The sequence below is a fragment of the Somniosus microcephalus genome, chromosome 30, assembly GCF_052327205.1.
Source record: "Somniosus microcephalus isolate GS21.2 chromosome 30, FLI_Smic_1.0, whole genome shotgun sequence".
In the NCBI taxonomy this organism is placed as follows: Eukaryota; Metazoa; Chordata; class Chondrichthyes; order Squaliformes; family Somniosidae; genus Somniosus; species Somniosus microcephalus.
The window spans coordinates 40,281,462-40,306,240 of record NC_141016.1 but is presented as its reverse complement, the minus strand read 5'-3'; positions in this window follow the sequence as shown (position 1 = coordinate 40,306,240).

Sequence of the window (24,779 nt, the reverse complement as noted above, 5' to 3'; positions counted from 1 at the left end):
ACAGATACTTACCTGGGCTCTCCTATTTAGATACTGCTCGCGGCATCAACCCAATAGTGGAGAAGTTGCCCCACCCTCTCCAAGAAAAATGGATCAATGTAGGCTCAAAATTCAAAGAAGACAACCACATGTAGTTTCCCCCATTTTCCTTCTTTGCGAACTTTATCTGCAGAGAGGCCAGAATTAGAAATCATCCAAGCTTTGCCCTGTCCAGCTACTGTAGTGGACCCTCAAAGTATGAGAAGCCCATGTCAAAGTACGTAGGCACAAGAATGCCAATATCTGTGCATAAGACGGATGTCACTGCAAAGACCGACATCAGCATAGATGCAGCAAAGAATGAAGACGATCCCGGAAAACACTGCCCCATCCATCATAAGTCTCATCCGCTCGCAAAATGTAGAGGCTTCAGAAACAAGACCATAGATGAACGCAGAGCCTACCTCAAAGATAATGGGATATGTTTTAGGTGTTGCGCCTCCGTTTCCCACACTGCAAGAGACTGTAGGATAGCGTTGAGATGCAGGGAGTGTGAGAGTGACCGCCACAGCACAGCTATGCACCCAGGTCCTACCCCCACAACGGAAAAACCAACCATCAAAGACTCTGAGCCTGGAGACGAGAGAAAGGGAACCCTTACCACTGCACCAACGGTGAGCTCCATATGCACTGAGGTGTGTGGCCAAGGCCTCACAGGACGATCGTGTTCCAAAATATGCCTTGTAAGAGTCTACCCACAAGGACAGCGCGACCACTCAGTTAACATGTACGCAATACTCGATGACCAAAGTAACCGGTCACTCGCACAGTCAGACTTTTTTGACATATTTGGCGTCGAGAGTAGCCCAGTCCCTTATTCACTGAGAACCTGTGCCGGACTCTTGGAGATGGCAGGAAGGAAAGCAGATGGGTTCTGTGCCGAGGCAGTGAGTGAAGGGGTGAGCATAGACTTACCGCCACTGATAGAGTGCAGTGAAATCCCGAACAACCGATCGGAGATACCAACGCCTGAGACAGCACTTCACCATGCCCACCTAAAGCCCATAGCATCATGCATCCCAGCATTGGATCCAAAGGCCCAGGTTCTCCTCCTGCTCAGGAGAGATGTGGTGAGGGTGCATAAGGTGAGAGAGCAAGTTAGCGGACCACATGATACCCGCTTTGCCCAAAGACTCGACTTAGGCTGGGTGCTCGTGGGAGAAGTGTGCCTAGGCCAAGCTCACAAGCCCAACGTAAGCACCTTTAAGACCAACGTGCTAGAAAGCGGATGACCCTCTTTCCTCACTCCCTGCCCAAGTCACATCCACCTGAAAGAGAGAGCGAGCTACGGCGGGGAGCAACAAGGTGATTTCCCTCACACAGCATGGGGGTTCTCGGCTGACACCAGAGCTGTCGACAAACTGGGGCACACCGTGTTTGAAAAGACAAAAGATGACAACAAAGGTGCTCTCTCCTTCGAAGACGAAGCTTTCATGAATAGTACGGAGAAAGAATTCCACAAAGATGAGGCGAACAGCTGGGTTGCGCCTCTCCCCTTCAAGGTACCCCGGCTTCTTCTGCCTAACAATCGCGATCAGGCACTGTCACGCCTCGCATCAGTGCGGCGCACATTAGATAGAAAGCCCGAAATGAGGGAACAGTTCATTGCCTTCATGGAAAAGGTTTGAGAGAGTAACCATGCTGAATTAGCACCTCCACTCAAAGTAGGAGAAGAGTGCTGGTATCTCCCGATTTTTGGAGTTTATCACCCCCAGAAGCCTAGTCAAATAAGTGTAGTTTTCGACTCCAGCGCTCAGCACTGTGGCATCTCACTCAACAACGTTCTGCTCACGGGTCCAGACCTAAACAACACCCTCCTTGGCGTGCTGATTCGCTTTAGGAAAGAGCTCGTAGCAGCAACCGCAGACATCCAACAGATGTTCTATTGCTTTGTGGTGAGAGAGGACCACAGGAACTATCTGAGGCTCTTCTGGTATCGCGACAACAACATGTCAAAGGACATCACTGAATACAGGATGCGGGTCCACATTTTTGGTAACAGCCCCTCCCCTGCAGTCTCCATCTATGGGCTCAGAAGTGCAGCCAAAGAGGGAGAACACGAGCATGGAACAGACACAAGACAGTTTGTGGAGAGACATTTTTATGTTGATGACGGCCTCATATCCTTACCTTCAGAAGCAGAAGCCATCAACCTGCTGAAGCGAACTCAAGCTTCATTAGCACAGTCCAACCTGAGGCTGCACAAAATTGCCTCAAACAGTGTAGCAGTGATGAAGGCCTTCCCAGCTGAGGATCTCGCCAAGGGCATTAAAGACTTAGACCTCAGTGACGAAACCATGCCAGCCCAGCTAAGCCTTGGTTTACGTTGGGAAATTGAATCTGACACCTTCACCTTTGCAGTGTCTGTAGGTGACAAGCCATTTACACGCCGTGGAGTGCTGTCAACGGTCAACTCACTCTTTGACCCTCTCGGCATGGTGGCGCCCGTGACTATTCAGGGAAGAGCCCTACTACGAGATCTCTGCACAGACATGAGCGACTGGGACTCTCCACTCCCCGAAGGCAGGTTAACAGAATGGGAGACATGGAGAAATTCTCTCAAAAATCTAAAAAATCTTCATATCCCATGCACCTACTCACCAGACACACTCTCCAAATCCAAACGCACCGAGTTGTGTGTATTCTCAGATGCGTCCGAGAAAGCTATTGGCGCGGTAGCCTACCTGAGATCCCTGGATGATGAGGGCCAAAGCAACGTGGTGTCATGGGAAAGGCGAAGTTGACACCCCGGCCAGAGCCCACCATACCACGCCTGGAGTTATGCGCTGCAGTATTAGCGGTGGAGATGGCGGATCTCATCCTGGATGAGATAGATTTCAAGCTTGATGCAGTGAAATTCTACTGTGACAGCAAAGTTGTGCTCGGTTACATCTCCAATGAGTCAAAGAGGTTCTTCATATATGTACACAAGAGAGTTCAGCGAATAAGACAATCAACATGCCCCGACCAGTGGCACTATGTGCCCACAGAGCTGAATCCAGCTGACCTCACCACCAGGTCAGTGCCTGCCTCCCAGCTCTCCAATACAATGTGGTTTACCGGGCCAGCTTTCTTACACAAACCTGACCAAGCTGACCATACGGCACAAGAATCATTCAAGCTCGTCAGCCCAGATCTAGATGTGGAGGTCCGTCCTCATGTGATCAGCTTAATGACTCACACCCAAGAGAGCCTACTTACCTGTGAGCGCTTTTCAACCTGGCGATCGCTCGTTAGAGCCATAGCTTTCTTAATCCATGTGGCTCGCTCTCACAAGTCCGATCCTGGCAGCTCGTCAAACAAATGCAGAGGTTGGCACCGGTGCAGGAAGCCTCGTTCCCCAGACGAGTTGGCTGCAGCTGAGAACATTATCATCAGGTCAGTTCAAGTTGAGGCGTACTCTGAGGAGTACAGAGCACTTGCTGAAAAAAGAACCATTACCAAGACCAGTTCACTGTGGAAACTGAATCCAGTTTTGAATGACGGCCTCATCAGAATTGGAGGACGGCTGACACATGCAGAACTGAGCTTGCAAGAAAGGAATCCTGTTGTCCTGCCACATCAAAACATTGCTCACAAGACACCACCATGAACTGATAGAACACCAGGGCCGCCAGTTCACTGAGGGAGCCATTCGAGCAGCCGGCTTGTGGATTGTCAGCGGCAAACGGTTGATTGGATCTGTCTTACACCAATGCGTCACATGCAGAAAGCTCAGATGGAGAACGGAGGAGCAGAAGATGGCTGATCTGCCTCCGGAACGACTTAGTTCATCACCACCATTTTCATACGTCGGCCTGGATGTTTTTGGCCCTTGGACTATCACTACTCGCCGCACCAGAGGAGGCACCGCTCATCACAAACGCTGGGCTATGCTATTCACCTGTATGAGCACAAGAGCTGTGCATATAGAAGTGATCGAGTCCATGGACACGTCCAGCTGCATTAATGCATTACGAAGATTCTTCGCCATCCGCAGGCCAGCAAAGCAGTTAAGATCCGACTGTGGAACAAATTTCATTGGAGCCTGTCGAGAGCTAGAGTTAGGGAATGAACACAACCAAAGGCCAAGCATCCTGACATACCTAAGCCAGCAAGGTTGCACATGGGAATTTAATCCTCCACATGCTTCACACATGGGTGGTGCGTGGGAGCGCACGGTTGGAGTGTCGCGGCGCATTATGGACTCAATGTTGCGACAGAACAGACCACCTCAGCTGACGCACGAAGTGCTGTGCACCTTCATGGCTGAAGTGTCAGCAATCATTAATGCGAGGCCCCTTGTTCCTGTTTCTTCCGATCCAGATTCACCATTCCTCTAAACTCCAAACATGTTACTCACACAGAAGGGCTGTGTACCCACTCCTCCTGGAGACTTCACTGACAAAGACCTCCTGAAGAGCCAGTGGAGAAGAGTACAAGCCTTGGCCAGTAAGTTCTGGAGCCGCTGGCGCACCGAGTACCTTCCCACTTTGCAAAGCCGGCGGAAGTGGAACGAGGCTCGTCGGAGTCTCCGAGAAGGTGACATCGTCTTACTGAAAGAAAGCCAAGTATCCCGCAATGAGTGGCCTATGGGTCTTGTCACCTCTGTCTTCCCCAGCAAAGACGACAGGGTGCGAAAGATAGAGGTGAAGGCCACTGTTCAAGGGACGGTCAAAAGGTTCTTCAGACCCATCTCAGAGGTCGTACTCCTCTTACCTAAGGAGGACTGAGTGTTATTGATTCCACAGTTCTGTATGTTTTATAAGTAGTGGCACCTAATAGGCGCTAGGCGGGGAGTGTTCTGCCTTATAATTGCAGGTGTTACGTTTTGTTGCCGCCAGTAGGTGGCAGTAGATGGTAATGGCCAGTAGGGTCACTCAACAGGAACAGGAAGCAGTATAGTGATAAGCAAACAAAGAGGTCACATCAGCATGAAGTGTGCTGCAAGTTAATCTGCTGTAATCTTACATTGTTACACCTTCGAAAGCATTGCCTGTGAGTTGAATGGTTTCATTACATATTCATGTTTAGATGTTAGTTATATCTCATGTATGTATGTAACAAGGTACATTTCTTTCTTTTTTCTTTCTCAGTTTTATTCCAACCCAATACAACTGATTTGTATTGTTTCATTGACCTCATGCAAGTGTGGCATCATTAAACACCGGAGCTTGGACGCTACATCCTGACTCCCATGTTGTTATTGAAAGGAGTTTGGCTGGCTGTCTAACTGCGTACAGACACATACACGTAGGGAGGACGGTACAAAGGGACAGGAAGTAACAAAGGTAATAAGGCATCAGTGACTAAGGTGACATCGGGGGGGGGAAATAGAAAAAGGTCAAAGCTAAGGGCACTATATCTGAATGCGCGAAGCATTCGCAACAAAATAGATGAATTAATAGCGCAGATAGAAATTAATAGGTTTGATTTAATAGCCATTATGGAGACGTGGTTGCAAAGTGGCCAAGGTTGGGAACTAAATATTCCAGGATACTTAACTTTTAGAAGAGATAGACAAAATGGAAAAGGAGGAGGGGTAGCCCTGATAATAAAGGATGGGATAAAGACAGTAGAGAGAAAGGATCTTAGCTTCGAAAATCAAGAAGTAGAATCAGTTTGGGTGGAGCTAAGAAACAGCAAGGGGCAGAAAACATTGGTGAGTTGTTTATAGGCCCCCAAACAGTAGTTGTAATGTAGGGCAGAGTATAAATCAGGAAATTAGAGGCGCATGTAACAAGGGTAATACAGTGATCATGGGGGATTTAATCTACATATAGACTGGGCAAACCAAATTTGCAGTAATAGTGTGGAGGACGAATTAATGGAATGTATACAAGATAGTTTTCTAGATCAGTATGTTGAGGAACCAACTAGGGAACAGGCTATTTTAGATCTAGTATTGTGCAATGAAAAAATGGTTAATTAATAACCTTGTAGTAAAGGGGCCTTTAGGGAAGAGTGACCATAATATGATAGAATTTTATATTGAGTTTGAAAGTGATTTAGTTATATCCAAAACTAGCGTCTTAAATCTAAACAAAGCAAACTACGTAGGTATGAGGGGCGAATTGGCTAAGGTAGATTGGGAAACTGCATTAAAAGGTATGACGGTAGACAAGCAATGCCAGCATTTAAAGAATTAATACATAACTAAGGTCTTATATCTAAACAAAGCAAACTACGTAGGTATGAGGAGCAAGTTGGCTAAGGTAGATTGGGAAACTACATTAAAAGGTATGATGGTAGAGAAGCAATGGCTAGCATTTCATGAATTAATACATAATTTACAACAAATATACATTCCTTTAAGGCACAAAAACCCCACAGGAAAAGTGGTTCAACTGTGGCTAACAAGAGAAGTTAAAGATAAGCAGAGTGGGTCAGGAAGGGACGGAGAGAGTAACAAAGGTAATAAGGCATCTTATTAGCTCAAAGGAAGAGGCTTATAATATTTCCAAAAAGAGTAGTACGCCTGAGGATAGGGAGGATTTTAGAATTCAGCAAAGGAGTACCGAAAAATTGATAAAGAAAGGAAAATAGAATGAGAGTAAACTAGCGAGAGACATAAAAAACAGACTGTAAAAGCTTCTATAGGTATGTAAAAAGGAAAAGATTAGCGAAGATAAATGTGGGTCCCTTACAGGCTGAGACAGGAGAAATTATAATGGGGGTAAGGAAATGGCAGAGAAATTAAACAAATACTTTGGTCCGTCTTCATGGAAGAAAATGCAAAAACTTCCCAAAAATAGTGGAAAATCAAGGGTCTAGCGAGAATGAGGAACTGAAAGAAATTAATAGTAGTAAAAAAAAGTACTGGAGAAATTAATGGGAATGAAAGCTGAAAAATCCCCTGGACCTGATGGCCTACATCTTAGGGTTTTACAAGAGGTGGCTATAGAGATAGTGGATGCATTGGTTGTCATTTTCCAAAATTCCATAAATTTTAGAATGGTTCCCGCGGATTGAAAGGTGGCAAATGTAACCCCACTATTTAAGAAAGGAGGGAGAGAGAAAACGGGGAACAACAGACCAGTTAGCCTGACATCAGTAGCAGGGAAAATGCTAGAATCTATTATTAAGGACGTGGTAACAGGGTACTTAGAAAATAATAATAAAGGGCTGGGCAGAGTCAACACGGATTTATGAAAGGGAAATCATGTTTGACAAATCTGTTGAGTTTTGAGGTTGTAACTATCAGAATAGATAAGGGGGAACCAGTGGATGTGGTGTACTTGGATTTTCCGAAGGCATTCGATAAGGTGCCACACAAGTGGTTATTAAACAAAATTAGGGCTTATGGGATTGAGGATTGGTTAACGGACAGAAAACAGAGTAGGAATAAACGGGTCATTTTCGAATTGGCAGGCTGTAACTAGTGGGGTACCGCAAGGATCAGTGCTTGGGCCTCAGCTATTCACAATCTACATCAATGATTTGGATGAGGGGACCAAATGTAATATATCCAAGTTTGCTGATGATACAAAGCTGGGTGGGAATGTAAATTGTGAGGAGGATGCAAGGAGGCTTCAAGGGGATATAGACAGGGTAAGTGAGTGGGCAAGAACATGGCAAATGGAATATAATGTGGGGAAATGTGAAGTTATCCACTTTGGTAGGAAAAATAAAAAAGCAAAGCATTTTTTAAATGGTGAGAGATTGGGAAATGTTGGTGTTCACAGGGACCTGGGTGTCCTTGTACACGAATCACTGAAAGTTAACATGCAGGTACAGCAAGCAATTAGGAAAGCAAATAGTATGTTGGCCTTTATTACAAGGGTATTTGAGTATAAGAGTAAAGACGTCTTACTGCAATTATATAGGGCCCTGGTGAGACCACACCTGGAGTATTGTGTACAGTTTTGGTCTCCTTACCTAAGGAAGGATATACTTGCCTTAGAGGGAGTGCAATGAAGGTTCACCAGACTGGTTCCTGGGATGGGGGCATTGTCCTATGAGGAGAGATTGAATAGACTAGGCCTATATTCTCTAGAGTTTAGAAGAATGAGAGGTGATTTCATTGAAACATATACAATTCTTACAGGGCTTGACAGGGTAGATGCAGGGAGGATGTTTCCCCTGGCCAAGGAGTCTAGAACCAGGGGTCACAGTCTCAGAATAAGGGGTCGGCCATTTAGGACTGAGATGAGGAGAAATTTCTTCACTCAGAGGGTGGTGAATCTTTGGAATTCTCTACCCCAGAGGGCTGTGGAGGCTCAGTCATTTGAGTATATTTAAGACCGAGAGCGATAGATTTTTGATTATTAAGGGAATCAACTGACCTGGGGATAGTGCAGGAAAGTGGAGTTGATGTCGAAGATCAGTCATGATCTTATTGAATGGTAGAGCAGGCTCGAGGGGCCGAATGGTCTACTCCTGTTCCTATTTATGATATTCATTTAAGGGAAGATGGGGCTTTGGTTTAATGTCCCATCCAAAAGACGGCACCTCCAACAGTGCAGCACTCCCTCAGCACTGCACCGGTGTGTCAGCCTAGCTTATGTGCTAAGTCTCTGGAGTGGGACTTGAACCCACAACCTTCTGAGTCTGAGGCGAGAGTGCTGCCCACTGAGCCACGCCGATATGCTGCCTTGTGGCTCGAACCATAACCCAGGAAGAAGTCAGGAGAAAAGCAGGATTTAAAAAAAGTTGACTTCAATGAAGTACTTTTAATTCAAGCCATGCAGTACCTGCTTTTCCGAGAGTGCAAGTTTTTTGGCCAGCTCCTGCCTCTCCCGTGCCCCCAGGTACAGTTTCTTCTTGAATATCTCCTCCAATTGTTTGAGTTGTTCGACTGTGAAAGCAGTGCGAGCTCGGTTTCCAGCTGATAGCGAATCAAAACGTTCCCCCTCACTCTCATAGCCTGAAGTCTCTCCAGAACTATTGGAGTTTAATTCACTGTCTGAATAAAATGAAGAGAATCAGCCCATGGGAGAAAAGCACAAGGGTAAGAAATCTGCACATTCTGTATCATGATCCCAGAGTGTTATCACTAACTCTGCTCCTCCTTGCTTCTTCCACCTGTGCTGCAGGTTTACTGTATTGTAAAGGAGTACAGTTTCCTGAAACTATATTGCTAAATGCACCTGTGCTCTCAGCTGCTTCTGGTCACGGAGTCTTGTGCCTGCAGACCTATTGTGTAGAACCGCCCCTTCTATAACACCTTGAACTGTTGGATTGAGGTGAACAGCAAGGGCTGCCCACAGCCCGCCTACTCAATTAGAGCGGCTGTGTGTGCAAACCTGCCCACACCGGGATATGGAGCACATTGGAAACTGGTCACCTTGCAAAATGTGTTTCATCAATTGCTATCCATGGGATGTGGAATAAGTAACTGTGGGGGCCAATCACCCTCCACTAACTGGCCAAGTGAGATTCCTCATATTAAAGCAAGGACTGTTTTACCATGCCCTCAGTCTATCCGCCCTCCTATAATCTACAGCCTTCAAAATCCCAACTAGATGTCACTTATCACACTTCCTGATTTACCCTGTCTTTTACTGTCGTTCCTTGGTGGCGCCCTGCACTCTGGGCCTTGGCTCTTCCCCTTAGATTCACAATTTGAATAAAGTGTCAATTGGACACGATCTAATTGATTGGCGGAACAGACTCCAGGGGCTGAATGGGCCTCCTCCTGTTCCTGTGTAACAGTCTCGAGGGGCTGAATCGCCTCCTCCTGTTCCTAATGTAATGGGATCGAGGGGCTGAATGGCCTCCTCCAGTTCCTAATGTAATGGGCTCGAGGGGCTGAATGGCCTCCTCCTGTTCCTGTGTAACAGACTCGAGGGGCTGAATGGTCTCCTCCTGTTCCTGTGTAACAGGCTCGAGGGGCTGAATGGCCTCCTGTGTTCCTGTGTAACGGGCTCGAGGGGCTGAATGGCCCCCTCCTGTTCCTGTGTAACAGGCTTGAGGAGCTGAATGGGCCTCCTCCTGTTCCTGTGTAACAGGCTCGAGGGGCTGAATGGCCTCCTCCTGTTCCTGTGTAACAGGCTCGAGGGGCTGAATGGCCTCCTCCTGTTCCTGTGTAACAGGCTCGAGGGGCTGAATGGCCTCCTCCTGTTCCTGTGTAACAGCTTCGAGGGGCTGAATGGCCTCCTCCTGTTCCTGTGTAACAGGCTCGAGGGGCTGAATGGCCTCCTCCTGTTCCTGTGTAAAAGGCTCGAGGGGCTGAATGGCCTCCTCCTGTTCCTGTGTAATGGGCTCGAGGGGCTGAATGGCCTCCTCCTGTTCCTGTGTAATGGGCTCGAGGGGCTGAATGGCCTCCTCCTGTTCCTGTGTAATGGGCTCGAGGGGCTGAATGGCCTCCTCCTGTTCCTGTGTAAAAGGCTCGAGGGGCTGAATGGCCTCCTCCTGTTCCTGTGTAAAAGGCTCGAGGGGCTGAATGGCCTCCTGCACTTTCGGCAAAGTAACAGCAGCGATCGCGGGCGGATCCGAAGAATTTCCTTGCCAGTTGAGTTCGAATGATACCCGAACGTGTACTGTAGCAGAATTAAAAGTGATAGTGACAGCTAGAACTACACCAACATTAATTAATTATACAAAAACAGCATTATGTAGAAAGAGGGGGTGATAATGGGACTTGGCTCTCCGCCTGAGGGGAGTCCAGCAAGAAAGAGTTCGGTAACATCTGGGCTAACTCGAATCACACCTGGGATCTTGCTGCTTTGTGTGGTTCAGGCTCCCCAGGACAGGTTTCATTCAGTCCCACTGTGGAAATCCTGAGTAAAGCAGAACATGTGGACAGACTCCGGATCCACGCTTCAATAATCACCGCCAAACTCTTGCGGATCCCATCAAATGACTTCCAGTTTGGTTCAGATTTATGCCTCCCAGGATTTGACGATTAAATGCACCGCAAAGATTGCTAACTTTTAAGACGATAGCAAAATACTGCGGATGCTGGAAATCCGAAATAACAACAGAAAACGCTGGAAAAACTCAGCAGGCCAGGCAACATCCGCGGAGAGAGAAACCGAGTCAACGTTTCAGGTCTGGGATCCTTCTACAGTTCTGCTTTACTGCGGATTTCCACAGTGGGACTGAATTAAACCTGTCCTGGGGAGCCTGAAACACGCTCAGTTTTAAGCTGGAGACAATTTGCAGGAGGGCGGTTTCTCGGCAGATGCCAGAATCTGAATTCAGTGTGCGGGCTCTTACCTGGAGTTGTGCTGGCAGCCCGCTGGCCAGCTGCCTGTGTGGCCTCCTCGGGACATTGCTGAGAGCGGGTCATCCTTTCTTGGCTCAGTTCATCTGAGCCTTGTTCAGCACTGGTCTGTCTGTCGGGGCGAATCCCTCCCTTGCAGCCGCAGGCAGGAGAGGGGCTGGCCGGCCCGTGGACAGTTCTAAACGCATTTGCTCTTTCTGCATCTTGCTGAAGAGCTGGAGTGGAGCTCGCCCGGTGGCTGCTGAGAGCTAACCATTCCACACACAAGCTCCAGCTCATCCTGCCCCCTGTGCGGGCAAAACTCCTCTCCCAAAGCCTGCCTGCAGATCAGTGCCACGGCAAACGCCGCAGGGGCTTTTATAGGCAACGCTCCAGCTTTCATTTGCAATTTGTTTCCCTCTCACTTCAAAGTAAGTTTGCTGACACAAAGCAACTGCTCACAGGTACCGTAATCTGCGTCTTTTGCACTTGATTGCAGCACTGAATGAGGCTATTAATTCCAGGCTCCAGAGAGTCTGCGACTCACACGTATGTCTATCTCCAGCCGAGGTGCCAAGTTCAAACGGAATCGGGAATCCTGCAATCCCCATTCCATACCTGCAACCTCCCAAGGAGTTCTTTCTGTTGGGTTTGATCCCCCCCCCAAACTGAGCTTGGGTGCAAGGAAGTGTTGAGATCTCAGCCCAGTGAGCTTTTAATTCACTCCCTTCCCTGTCCTGAAGGTATTGTCTCATTCTGTGCTACAGTTCTACCAGTGGCTCTCAGCAAGCTATTCTGTCTGGGAGGAATCGCAGTCAGGCCTGACCCTGCCCCACCTTCCTGTCCACACAGGCTCTCCCACACAAATCCCTGGCTCAGCCTGCCCAGGAGCACTCTACAGCAATCCAACTGTGGCTCTGGCTGTCACCAGCTATCTCAGCTCAGGCTGGGAGTTCATGGACATGGTTTTTAATCTTGGCAGAAAAGGAAAGCACATTTATATCTGCTTAATGAGAATCTCTCGTGTGTGTTCACAGTCTAGTGGTGGTGGTCGGCTTTACTGAAAGCTACTGTCCGACCAAATGTAATGTGGGAAACGCGGCAGCCAATTTGTTTTGTGCACAGCAAGCTCCCACAGCCAGCAATGTGATCATTGTAGTGTATGTACTTTGCAGAAGGAACTATATTCTGCAGCCCCTGTATACTGCAGTACCAGTAGTGACCACCCCTGTATATAAGCCTGTGTAGTAACATTTGCATAGTAGTTCCAGGTTGTCTCCATTCAGTAAAGACCTGTTACAACCAACTCCTGCAGTCCGTGTCTCAATTATACACGGACATAATACTGGCGACGAGCAGATACGAACTTACCTACAGTCTGCACCACCTCATGGGGATCCATCCCTGAAGCGAAGTTATCAGAGGTCGAGGCCAGAAGGAAGAAAGAAACAGAAGAAACGGGTGTCGACCGTGGGCATCCGCCTCTGAATCAGCAGAGTTGAAGATTTGCAGGAGAGGCTGTCGAGAGCGGGGCTTGGTTATCCTGTCGTTGGTACTTCAGCTAATCGGGCTGGTGGCAGGTAGTACACTGATCCTTCCTGGGCTGCGGCGGGCTAGAGCTCGAGCGGGTGGCTTGCAACGGGGCCGAGCAGCGTTGTTGGGAAGAGGAGAGAGAGAGAGGGTGGAGCACACAGGGCGCGGCCGGTGCTACGAAGCCGGGCAGCGTACAGACCCGAGAAGAGGGAGGCAAGTGTCCCACAGGGTTGTTCCGACGATGGGGAAATAATAAAAATTAAACGCGCAGAAAGCCGCGAGGAGCTGCAGTTTGCCACGGGAACCGCGGAGAGCGGCGTTAGCAGCAGCGCGGGGGGAAGTGCGCGAAGACCATAGGGCGTCACCATCAAGGCATAAAACGCCAGCAACAGCGCTAGCAACAGCGGAGAAGACGGAAAGCGCGGGAGGCGCCATTTTGTTAAATCGGGGAAGAAGGCAAAGTGCGGGAGGCGCCATCTTAGATTTCCAAGATGCCGAAGACTGGCAATATCACTGCCTTCGATAATTCAATAGAAGACTGGACCACGTATGTGGAAAGAGTCGAGGTATATTGCGAGGCAAACAGAGTGGCCGATGAGAAAAAGGCATCGGTGCTGCTAAACTTAATGGGCGCAAGAACGTACGGCCTATTGCGGGACCTGATTACTCCAGCCAAACCGAAGGCGAAGAGTTTTAACGAAATTGTTGCTATCCTACAGGAACACCTAAATCCTACACCGCTGCTGATAGCAGAAAGATTTAAATTCCACAGGAGAAATCAGCATAAAGATGAGAGCAATGCTGATTACCTTACGGAACTACGCAAGCTATCAAAGCACTGCCAGTTCGGAGCAGGACTGGCAGATACTCTACGGGACAAATTTGTCTGTGGACTCCAGAGTGAAGGAACCCAGAAGAGGTTACTCTCAGAGAAAGAGCCGACGCTAGATAAGGCTTTCAGCGTGGCAGTATCGTATGAAGCAGCAGCAAGGGGAGCTGCGGAAATACAGCAAAAGCCACAGGAATACGGCACCCATGAAATGACACGGGGATTTGAAAAATGTTCTCGCTGCGGCAGAACAACCCATGACCAGAAGGACTGCTGGTCCAAGGACAAAATATGCAGGCAATGCGGAAAGATGGGACACATTGCACGAGTTTGCAGGTCTGGGAAGAAGACCAACGACAACAAAAAGGCTACTAAGGAACAGTACAGGAAAGTGCAAAAGATGACGGACAGTAGTTCCGAAGACCAGATGAGCGATAGTGAATCCGGGAACAAGAGACTAAGCTGTCTCAAAATTCACAACGTAATCGCAAAAGAGGATCACCGAACCATTTGGGTCACCCTCACGATAGCAGGGTCCCAAGTCAAAATGGAATTGGATACAGGATCAGCTCTAACCGTCATGAATCGCCGAGACTACGAGCGGCTATTCCCACACATACCCTTGAAAGAGACATCCATTGTCTTGAAGACGTATACGGGGCAAAAAGTATACCCCAGAGGAAAAATAAGGGTGCCTGTCGAATACAACGGCAAGGAAATACAGAAACTGTATCTGTACATACTGCAAGATGGTGGACCACCGTTATTGGGACGTGAATGGATCAGAAAGATAAGTTTAGACTGGCACTCCATTCAGGCACTGACGGTGGCTGGTAAAAAGGATGACGACGTCACTCCTGGACGATTGTCAACAATCTTAGCTAACGCCAAAGAAGTATTTCAACAAGAACTGGGCACTCTTAAAGGCGTAACCGCCTCGATAAAAATAGAGGAGAATGCAATTCCCAAGTTTTTCTAAGCAAGACCGGTACCATATGCAATTCGCCCAGCCGTCGAGGCAGAGCTGGAGAATCTGGAGAATGCAGGCATGTTATCTAAGGTAGACTGGAGCGAGTGGGCGACACCCATCATTCCTGTCATGAAGAAAACGTTAAACAATAAGTCTGAGGAGCCAAGGAAGGTTCGCATCTGTGGGGACTTCAAGGTGACTGTGAACCCAGTCCTTCACACAGTACAATATCCTCTTCCGAGGATAGAAGATATCTTCGCCTCACTATCTGGAGGGAAGCATTTTACAAAAATTGACCTAGCACAAGCATATTTGCAGATGGAGGTTGAAGAATCCTCCAAGAAGTATCTCACGATAAACACTCACAAAGGTCTTTACCAGCATAATCAACTGATATTCGGAGTAGCATCAGCTCCGGCGATATGGCAAAGAGCGATGGAACAAGTCCTGCAAGGGATTCCGGGGACTCAGTGTTACTTAGACGACATCCTAGTGACAGGTGAAGATGACAGTGAACACCTTGCCAACCTAGAGCAGGTGCTCACTAGACTAAGAGAACATGGGCTACGAGCCAATCGCCCCAAGTGCGAGTTTTTTAAGAAACAGATATCGTATTGTGGCCACATGATTGATGAAGAGGGGTTACATAAGTCCCCTGACAAAATTGAAGCGGTAGTTAAGGCTCCAGCGCCTGAAAATGTGTCGCAACTGAGGTCATTCCTCGGATTGGTGAATTACTACCATAAGTTTTTGCCGAATTTGTCCACAATTCTACACCCACTGAACGCCCTACTACAAACGGGAGTAGCATGGAAATGGAGTGATGAATGTAAGCGGGCCTTTCAGAAGAGTAAGGACCTAATCACTTCAAGAGAAGTATTGGCTCACTACAACTCATCACTACCGATAAGACTGGCGTGTGATGCGTCTCCCTACGGCATTGGAGCGGTACTGTCACATAAATTCCTTGATGGTTCAGAGAGGCCGCTAGCTTTTGTGTCACGCTCGTTAACTTCAGCCGAGCGTAACTACGCCCAGATTGACAGAGAGGCCCTCAGCCTGGTGTGGGGGGGTGAAGAAGTTCAATCACTACCTGCACGGTCAGAAATTTACTCTACTAACTGATCATCAACCTCTTGTCTCCATTTTCAACCCTCAGAAGGGCGTACCGATATTGACAGCACAACGGCTACAGAGGTGGTCCCTTTCCCTAGGGGCACACCAATATGACATCGAGTACAAAGGAACTAAACAGCATGGGAATGCTGATGGATTGTCGCGCCTACCGTTGCCGACGGTGGAAGAAGCACCTGCAGTGGATCCAGTGGAGATATTCCACTCGACCATAGTCGAATGTCTCCCTGTGACGAATGCAAACATAGAAAAGGAAACACGAAATGACCCGACACTCTCCTGGGTCTATGATTTAACGGTGAAGGGATGGCCAGCACATGGCGAACCACTGCTGCCAGCATTCTCGCCGAGAAGAGAACAGCTGTCAGTGTGCAGAGGAACCTTGATGTGTGGATCCAGAGTAGTAATTCCACCCAAATTGAAGGATACAGTGCTCAATGAGCTTCATGAGGGTCATCTGGGAGGGGTAAAAATGAAGAACTTAGCCAGAGCGTTTGTGTGGTGGCCGGGAATCGATAGAGAAATCGAAGAGATGCCAGAAGGTCCAAAACGCCCCACCACAAGCCCCTCTACATCCATGGGAGTGGCCCTCATCTCCATGGCAAAGGGTGCACATTGATTTTGCTGGACCATTTATGGACTCGATGTTTTTAATTGCGGTGGATGCACATTCAACGTGGCCAGAGGTAATAAAAATGTCCTCAACCACCACAGAAAAAGCTATCACAGTCTTACGAACCATATTCGCCAGGAATGGGCTGCCTGAACAGATTTGCTCTGACAATGGACCACAGTTTGTGTCTGAAGAGTTCCGGAGGTTCTTAAAGAACAATGGTGTTAAGCATTACACATCCGCCCCATATCATCCAGCCACCAATGGATTGGCCGAGAGGTTCGTTCAAATATTCAAGAAGGCTATCAAGGCAATGTGTAATGAAGATATACCCCTACAACACAAGGTGGATAACTTCTTGTTTGCCTACCGGAATGCGACACATGCGGTTACCAACCAAACTCCAGCCATGATGTTCTTCAATCGAAGACTACGATGCCGCTTGGATTTGGTTAAGCCAAACGTCCGAAGAGATGTGGAGAACAGGCAGTTTCAGAATATGAATGAAAGGCCGACCAGGAGTTTTAAGATAGGTCAACCAGTTTTGGCCCGGGACTACCGCACAGAGAAATGGCAGCCAGGAACGATCTGTACACGGCAAGGACCTCTAATGTATACCGTGGACGTTGGAGAGAGCATTGTAAGACGCCATGCTGACCAGATTCTAGAGTCACTGGGAAACGTCAACTCCACACCACGATCTGATACACCTGGCGATGAAACCGAAGTACCAATTGCATCTACCTCAGAATCGGTGATATTGGAAGCAGACGAACCAAACAACGACATTGATCTCGACTCAACTTTGCCAGAAGAACCTGATACCCCAAAGAGGCGTTATCCAGACAGAATCAGGAAGCCTCCTCAAAGACTGAACTTATAATTGCTTAACTTCAACTAATGTATCTAGCAACTGTAATTGTAAATATGTTATTTCATTGTTAATCGAATGTTATGTACTGTTTAGCTAAAAGGGGAGGAATTGTAGTGTATGTACTTTGCAGAAGGAACTATCTTCTGCAGCCCTTGTATACTGCAGTACCAGTAGTGACCACCCCTGTATATAAGCCTGTGTAGTAACATTTGCATAGTAGTTCTAGGTTGTCTCCATTCAGTAAAGACCTGTTATAACCAACTCCTGCAGTCCGTGTCTCAATTATACACGGACATAATAATCATGACCAGATTATCTGTTCTACTGATGTTGATTGAGGGAGAAATATTGGCCAGGACACTGAGGCAAACTCCCCTGCTCTTCTTTGAAATAGTGCCATGGGATCTTTTACATCCACCTGCGAGAGTAGACGGGACCTCGGTTTAACGTCTCATCCGAAAGACGGCACCTCTGACAGTGCGGCGCTCCCTCAGCACTGCACTGGAGTGTCAGCCTAGATTTTTGTGCTTAAGTCTCTGGAGTGGGACGCGAGCCCACAACCTTCTGACTCAGAGGCACGCCTGACAAGTTTTGTATTGGAAGCAATTCCTGACCAGTTAGTCATTCCCTGGGTTTGTTTGTGGCAGACTTACTTGTGCCATCAAGGGTGGCAGCAACTAAGGGCCAGGTACTCCCTCCACAATAACAACAACCTGTATTTATATAGCACCTTTCATATAGTAAAACCTCCCAAAACACTTCACAGGAGTGTTATCAAACAAAACTTGACACCGAGCCCCATTAAGAGCAGGTGACCAAAAGCTCGGTCCAAGTGATAGGTTCTAAGGAGCATCTTAAAGGAGGAGAGAGAGGCGGAGAGGTTTAGGGAGAAAATTCCCAAGCTTAGGGCCTTGGGAGCTGAAAGCACGGCCAGCAATGTTTGAACGATTAAAATCAGGGATACTCAAGAGGGCAGAATTAGAGGAGCGTAGATATCTCGGGGGGGGGGGGTTGTGGGGCTGGAGGAGGTTACAGAGATAGGGGCGAGGCCATGGAGGGATTCGAAAACAAGGATGAGATGAGAATTTTAAATCTGAGGTGTATAATATGAAAACTTGTTGCAAACAGTCGGAGTATAATTTCTCCCCTCACGGGTTTCTCTCCTGAAAACAGTGCCTTGATCTGGGTGCAACCTACAGGCTTATTGCGAGTGCCTGCTTGCTGGGGTAGATTGTACAGATGCCGGTTGCACTCTTGATTCCTTGCCAAGTAGCCACTAGTGAAGTGCCTGCTTTGACAGAAAGTGTTGGCCGCAGAGGCAGGGGGTGGGCGGAGGTGGGGAGCACAACGCAGATCAACACAATCCCATCAACAGGGGTCTGGTCAGTGATCAGTACAGGAAATGTAGTGTATGTGCCTTTAAGACAGAACTACTATTACAGCTCATGTATACTGTAGTACCGGCAGTGACCACACCTGTATATAAGCTTTGCACATGCCTCTCTACCCCCAGTCTTGAGACTACCCTCCTCCAGTAAATACCTGTTTATTGTTCAGTTACAGCATCCGTGTGGTTATTGAAAAACAGCATACCCTCAGACTCACGGATCCAACAGGAAACTCTTTGGTATCCAGCACCGATGTGTTGCCGGTTGATTAAAAATTCCGGATGATGGAGAGGATTATCCACCAAGGCTATTTTTAACAAAGAAAAATTAAAAAATCAAGAAATGTGCAGTATACAGTAATTGGGTACTCACCTACAGAATGTTGTGTTAAATGGATGGTGGAAGATGCTTGATTAAGTACAGTAATGCCAGTTGAGGGTGATCCATAACTCTTTAATTACTTAACAGTAAAACAAAACTTACAGTAAACGACTGTATACAGTACTGTAGTTGACTGTACACTTATTCCAAGTCCTTTTGCTTGGACCAACTTTTGGGAATTCCATAATGCAAGATGGGGGAGATAATTCACGATAAAGATGGAGAGACACACAGAAAAATGGTGGATCGGAAGAGACTACTGGCAGCGCGGGAGAGTCAGACTCCTGTTACAGGGGTATTGAGGTGTTCCGACTTCCGACAGCGCCAAGTAGTTTGGAGAACTACCCCCACTGACTAACTCGGCCACCGCGGGAGACTCGGACTCGGCAACATTTCCGCTTATTGAGGTGTTGTTTTCGGAGTATGAATTTTGCCGGTTAATAGAGAATTCCGGATATTTAGGTGCTGTTTAAACGAGAGATTCCTATATTGGGAATCTTGGCCAATTTCCCCCCTCCATCCCAGGGCCTGGGGTCAGTTGTAGTGCCCCTGCTCATCTCAGTTAACTCAGCGTGGTCAGCGGATTGAACCCAGGGCCCTTTGTGCTCGGTCTATGTCCCTGCATGGATAATGCCACCTTTGTGAGGTATTTGAAAGGCAGTCCTTGCTGGTGGAACTACACCCAGTAACGTCATTACTTCTGATGCATTCAGTCTTCTGTGGCTCGTTGGCATGATGCTAACGTGTTCCTAAAATATTCCGTGGATCAGCAAGAATGGATCAGGAAGGTCCCACTGCTGATCCTCAGTCTGCACTGGGTCAGCCCATCTCTGACAGGGCCCCGGTAGCAACGTTACAATTGGCCTCGGATCCTTGGCGCTAGAGAGAGGAAAAAAGCAGTTGGGCTTCCCGCTTTTCGTGTCAGGAACCCACGCTGGAGGTGTGCGTGGACAGGATTGGGCTTGGCTGTGAGGGCCCTCTAGTCGAATAGTCTGAGCCTCACTTCATTCACTCTAAGGCAGAAGGTTGTGGGCTCGAGTTCCACTCCAGAGACTTGAGTACAAAAATCTAGGCTGACACTCCAGTGCAGTGCTGAGGGAGTGCTGCACTGTCAGAGGTGGACGTAAAAGATCCCATGGCACTATTTTGAAGCAGAGCAGGGGAGTTATCCCCGGTGTCCTGGCCAATATTTATCCCTCAATCAACATCACTAAAACAGATTATCTGGTTATTATCACATTGCTGTTTGTGGGAGCTTGCTGTGTGCAGATTGGCTACCATGTTTCCCACATTACAACAGTGACTACACTTCAAAAAGTATTTCATTGGCTGTAAAGCACTTTGGGACGTCCTGAAATTGTGAAAGGTGCTGCAGAAATGCAAGTCTTTCTTTCTAAGGCTTCTGGATGAATAATGCTCGCTTGGACACAGTAATAGTTGTAACTGGAGTCTGTGACACTGGGAGTTCACTCCTTCGGCACAGTGGTGGAATGAAATGCTTGTTCCTCATTCTTTTGGAGGGGTTGGTTGGTTTGGATAAGAATGGAAATATAAAATTTGGAGCATAGAATCTTCAGGCACAGAGGGAGGCCATTCAGCCCATCGTGCCTGTGCCGGCTCTTTAAAAAAGCCATCCAATTAATCCCACTCCCCTGCTCTTTCCCCACAGCCCTGCAAATGTTTCCTTTTCAAGTATTTAATCAATTCTCTTTTGAAAGCTACTATAGAATATGCTTCCACTGCCCTTTCAGGCAGCGCATTCCAGATCACAACAACTCACTGCGTAAAATAAATTCTCCTCATCTCCCCTTTGGTTATTTTGCCAATTATCTTAAATCTGTGTCCAGTGGTTACCGACCCTCCTGTCAGTGGGAACAGTCACTCTTTATTTACTCGATCAAAACTCTTCATGATTTTGAACACCTCGATCAAATCTCCTCTTAACCTTCTCTGCTCTAAGGAGAACAATCCCAGCTTCTCCAGTCTCCCCACGTAACTGAAGTCCCTCATCCCTGGAATCATTCTAGTAAATCTCCTCCGCACCCTCTCTAAGGCCTCGACATATTAGCCCAGAAATTCGGGTCTCCACGGGTGAGTACGCACGGGGTACTCACCCGTAAGCCCAATGGAAGTGCCGGTTTCGTGCATGCACTGCGCATGCGCAGGAAACCAGCACTTCCGTTCCCCTGAAAGAAGGGGTTCAGAGGTGGAACGCGTGCGCAGGAGAGGCAGCGCGTGCGCATCGAACTTACGTTTTTTTTGCAGGTTTTCCCGGGAGGGTAAGTCTCCAGAAGTTACACTTTTAAAAAGCAGTCGCAAGGCCTGCTTTTTACAAGGTAAGTGGTGAATTAATTAAAATTAAAACATTTTTTCCACAGGTTTATTATTTTTAAATACTTTAAAGAAAGGTAAGTTTATTTTTAGCCCCTTTAGAAAATGTAATTAATTTTTTCAAAAATTTAAATTATTGTTCAAAATAGTTATTTCATGTAATTTATAGTTTATTTTAAAAATGTGATGTTTTTTAAAAATTTATTTGAAGATGTTTTGGGGCCCGTAGTATTTATAGGTTTGACAGCTCTTCCTGTCAAACTTATGAATGAAGCATTCACTGCTCCGATTGGCTCCCCATGGCCCACGTGATTCCAGGGGACGCTTTGAACTAACTGCGCCCCTGGGATACGCAATCACTGCGCGCCGGCTGTTGGAGGAGTCCCAGGATCGGAATTCCACAGCTCAACGGCCGGCACGGTAGGTAAGTGCAGGTCAGAGGCTTGCACCCGCGGGAAGCCCCCGACCCGAATTTCTGGGCCAGTATCTTGTTAAATAAAAAGAATTGAAATACTGTATTTTTGAAGATGTTTGAGTAAATTCCTGGTTTAAATGTGAATCAATCTGTTCATACAGCTGTAAATCAAGGCTGTGGCCTCTCTGCCTTCTCTTATCTATTCAAGACAGAAGTTAATCTCATCGTGCCTGCACCAGGAGCAGGGTCCCTGCATGGAGCAGGATAGAGCAGTTTGCATTTAGCAGTGCTTGTATGAGCTGCCCCATTGGCTTGGAGCCAGGAGTCTGGCAGGGTCCCTGTTTGCCCTTTCAAACACAGTGTTTGTGCTGTAGGTACATGAAAGGGAAGATATTAACATATCAGCTTCATACTGATTTAGGCATAGTTCTGGCCATCAGACCGGGGAGACACGCACTCAGTGATTGTTACAGATTCTTTTTATCTCCCCAGAATAGTTTTTTAAAAATTACACACAATTAGATCAGTGTGTCTCGAGTGATAATGCATAAGATCCTTTCAAATCCACAGACAGCATGCTTGCACCTGCTGTGTGAAGGCCGGGGGTATAAAACTTCAGTGTGACTCTGTTTACCTCTCCCCCTCCTCCCCCATGCTTGTAAAATCTTTCAACACAGCAGCTTATTGTTTAACTGGTTCAGTCCCAGCCTTTATACCCATGCCTTTGTTACCTCAAGACGTGCCTATTCCAACGCACTCCTGGCTGGCCTCCCACATTCCACCTTCCGTAAACTCAGCTGCCCATGTCCTAACTCGCACCAAGTCCCGTTCGCCCATCATCCCTGTGCTCGCTGACCTACATTGGCTCCCGATCCGGCAACGCCTCGATTTTAAAATTATCATCCTTGTTTTCAAATCCCTCCGTAGCCTCGCCCCTCCCTATCTCTGTAATCTCCTCCAGCCCCATAACCCCTCCGAGATATCTGCGCTCCTCTAATTCTGCCCTCTTGCGTTTCCTACATTACAACAGTGACCACACTTCAAAAAGTACTTCATTGGCTGTAAAGCGCTTTGGGACGTCTGGTGGTCGTGAAAGATGCTGTAGAAATGCACGTCTTTCTTTATCTCGATTATAATCGCTCCACCATTGGTGGCCGTGCCTTCTGTTGCCTGGGCCCTAAGCTCTGGAATACCCTCCCTAAACCTCTCCGCCTCGCTACCTCCTTAAAACCTACCTCTTTGACCAAGCATTTGGCCATCTGCCCTAATATCTCCTCATGTGGCTCGGTGTCAAAACTTGTTTCAAAATCGCTCCTGTGAAGCGCCTTGGGACGTTTTCTTACATTAAAGGCGCTATATAAAGGCAAGTTGATGTTGTTTTCAGAGAGGGCTGTAATATGAATGAAGTGGCCACGCGTCTTGGAGATAGCAACTACAACAACAACTTACATTTATATAACACCTTTTAACATAGAGAAATGCTCCAGAGAGACAAAATCCAACAACGTGGAGGCCGAGCCAAGGCAGGGTGACCAAAGTACTGGTCAGAGATTTGTAGGAGGAGAGGGTGGTGAAGAGTTTTATGGAGGGAATTCCAGAGCGTGGGGTCTAGATGACTGACGGCACGGCCACCAATGGTGGGGCGAAGGGAGTGAGAGTTGGGGCACGTTGTAGGAGGTTCAGAGAGATAGGAAGGGGAAAGACCATGAACGGATTGAAACATGTAGATAAGGATTCTAAATTGGAGGTGTTAGGGGGCCAGGAGCTAATTTCGATCAACAAGATGATGGGTGAACGGGACTTGCTGCGGGATAGGATATGGGCAGCAGAGTTTTGGATGAGGTTTACGTAGGGTGAAGGGCTGGAGTCCAGCCAGGACAGCATTGGAAGTGTTGCTTTATTTTAAGCATCTTTCAGTTTAATTGGACCACCTGTGAGATGTGCAGGTTAGGTTGATTTGGCTATGATAAATTGACCCTTAGTGTTAGGGGATTGAATACGTGGGGTTACGGGGATAGGGTGGGATATGGGTTGGTGTTGATGTAGGGGTTACGGGGATCGGGTGGGATATGTGTCGGTGCAGGCTCAATGGGCCGAAATGGCCTCTATCTGCACTGTGGGGATTCTGTGATTCTGTGATTCTGAGATGACTGTATTCGCCGTGGCTTTAAACAGAGGCACTTGTGATGCTGACTTTTATCAAGTGACACTGAGGCAACTCAGTGACAACCCTATTGGTCCAACTAAAATAGTCCCAGTACCGAGGATGGCAGTGCGGAGCAGCAATTAACAAAGCCACGAGAATCTGGAATAAAAGCTAGTATCAGTAATGGTGACCATGAAACTATCGGATTGTTGTAAAAACCCATCTGGTTCACTAATGTCCATTAGGGAAGGAAATCTGCCGTCCTTACCTGGTCTGGGCCTATATGTGACTCCAGACCCACAGCAATGTGGTTAACTCTTAACTGCCCTCTGAAATGGCATAACAAGTCCTCCGTTGTAACAAACCGCTACAAAACAAAATAATATGAATGAAACCAGACGGACCACCCGGCATTGACCTCGGCACCGGCTACAAACACAGCAATGGCACACCCAGCCCAGTCGGCCCTGCAAAGTCCTCCTCACCAACAGCTGGGGACTTGGGGGAGAGCTGTCCCACAGACTAGTCAAGCAACAGCCTGACATAGTCATACTCACAGAATCATACCTTTCAGCCAATGTCCCAAACTCCTCCATCACCATCCCTGGGTATGTCCTGTCCCACCGGCAGGACAGACCCACCAGGGGTGGCACAGTGGTATACAGTCGGGAGGGAGTGGCCCTGGGAGTCCTCAACATTGACTCCGGACCCCATGAAGTCTCATGGCTTCAGGTCAAGCATGGGCAAGGAAACCTCCTGCTGATTACCACCTACTGCCCTCCCTCAGCTGATGAATCAGTACTCCTCCATGTTGAACACCACTTGGAAGAAGCACGGAGAGTAGCAAGGGCACAGAATGTACTCTGGGTGGGGGACTTCAATGTCCATCACCAAGAGTGGTTCAGTAGCACCACTACTAACCGAGCTGGCCAAGTCCTGAAGAACATAGCTGCCAGTCTGGGCCTGCAACAAGTGGTGAGAAAACCAACGCGATGGAAAAA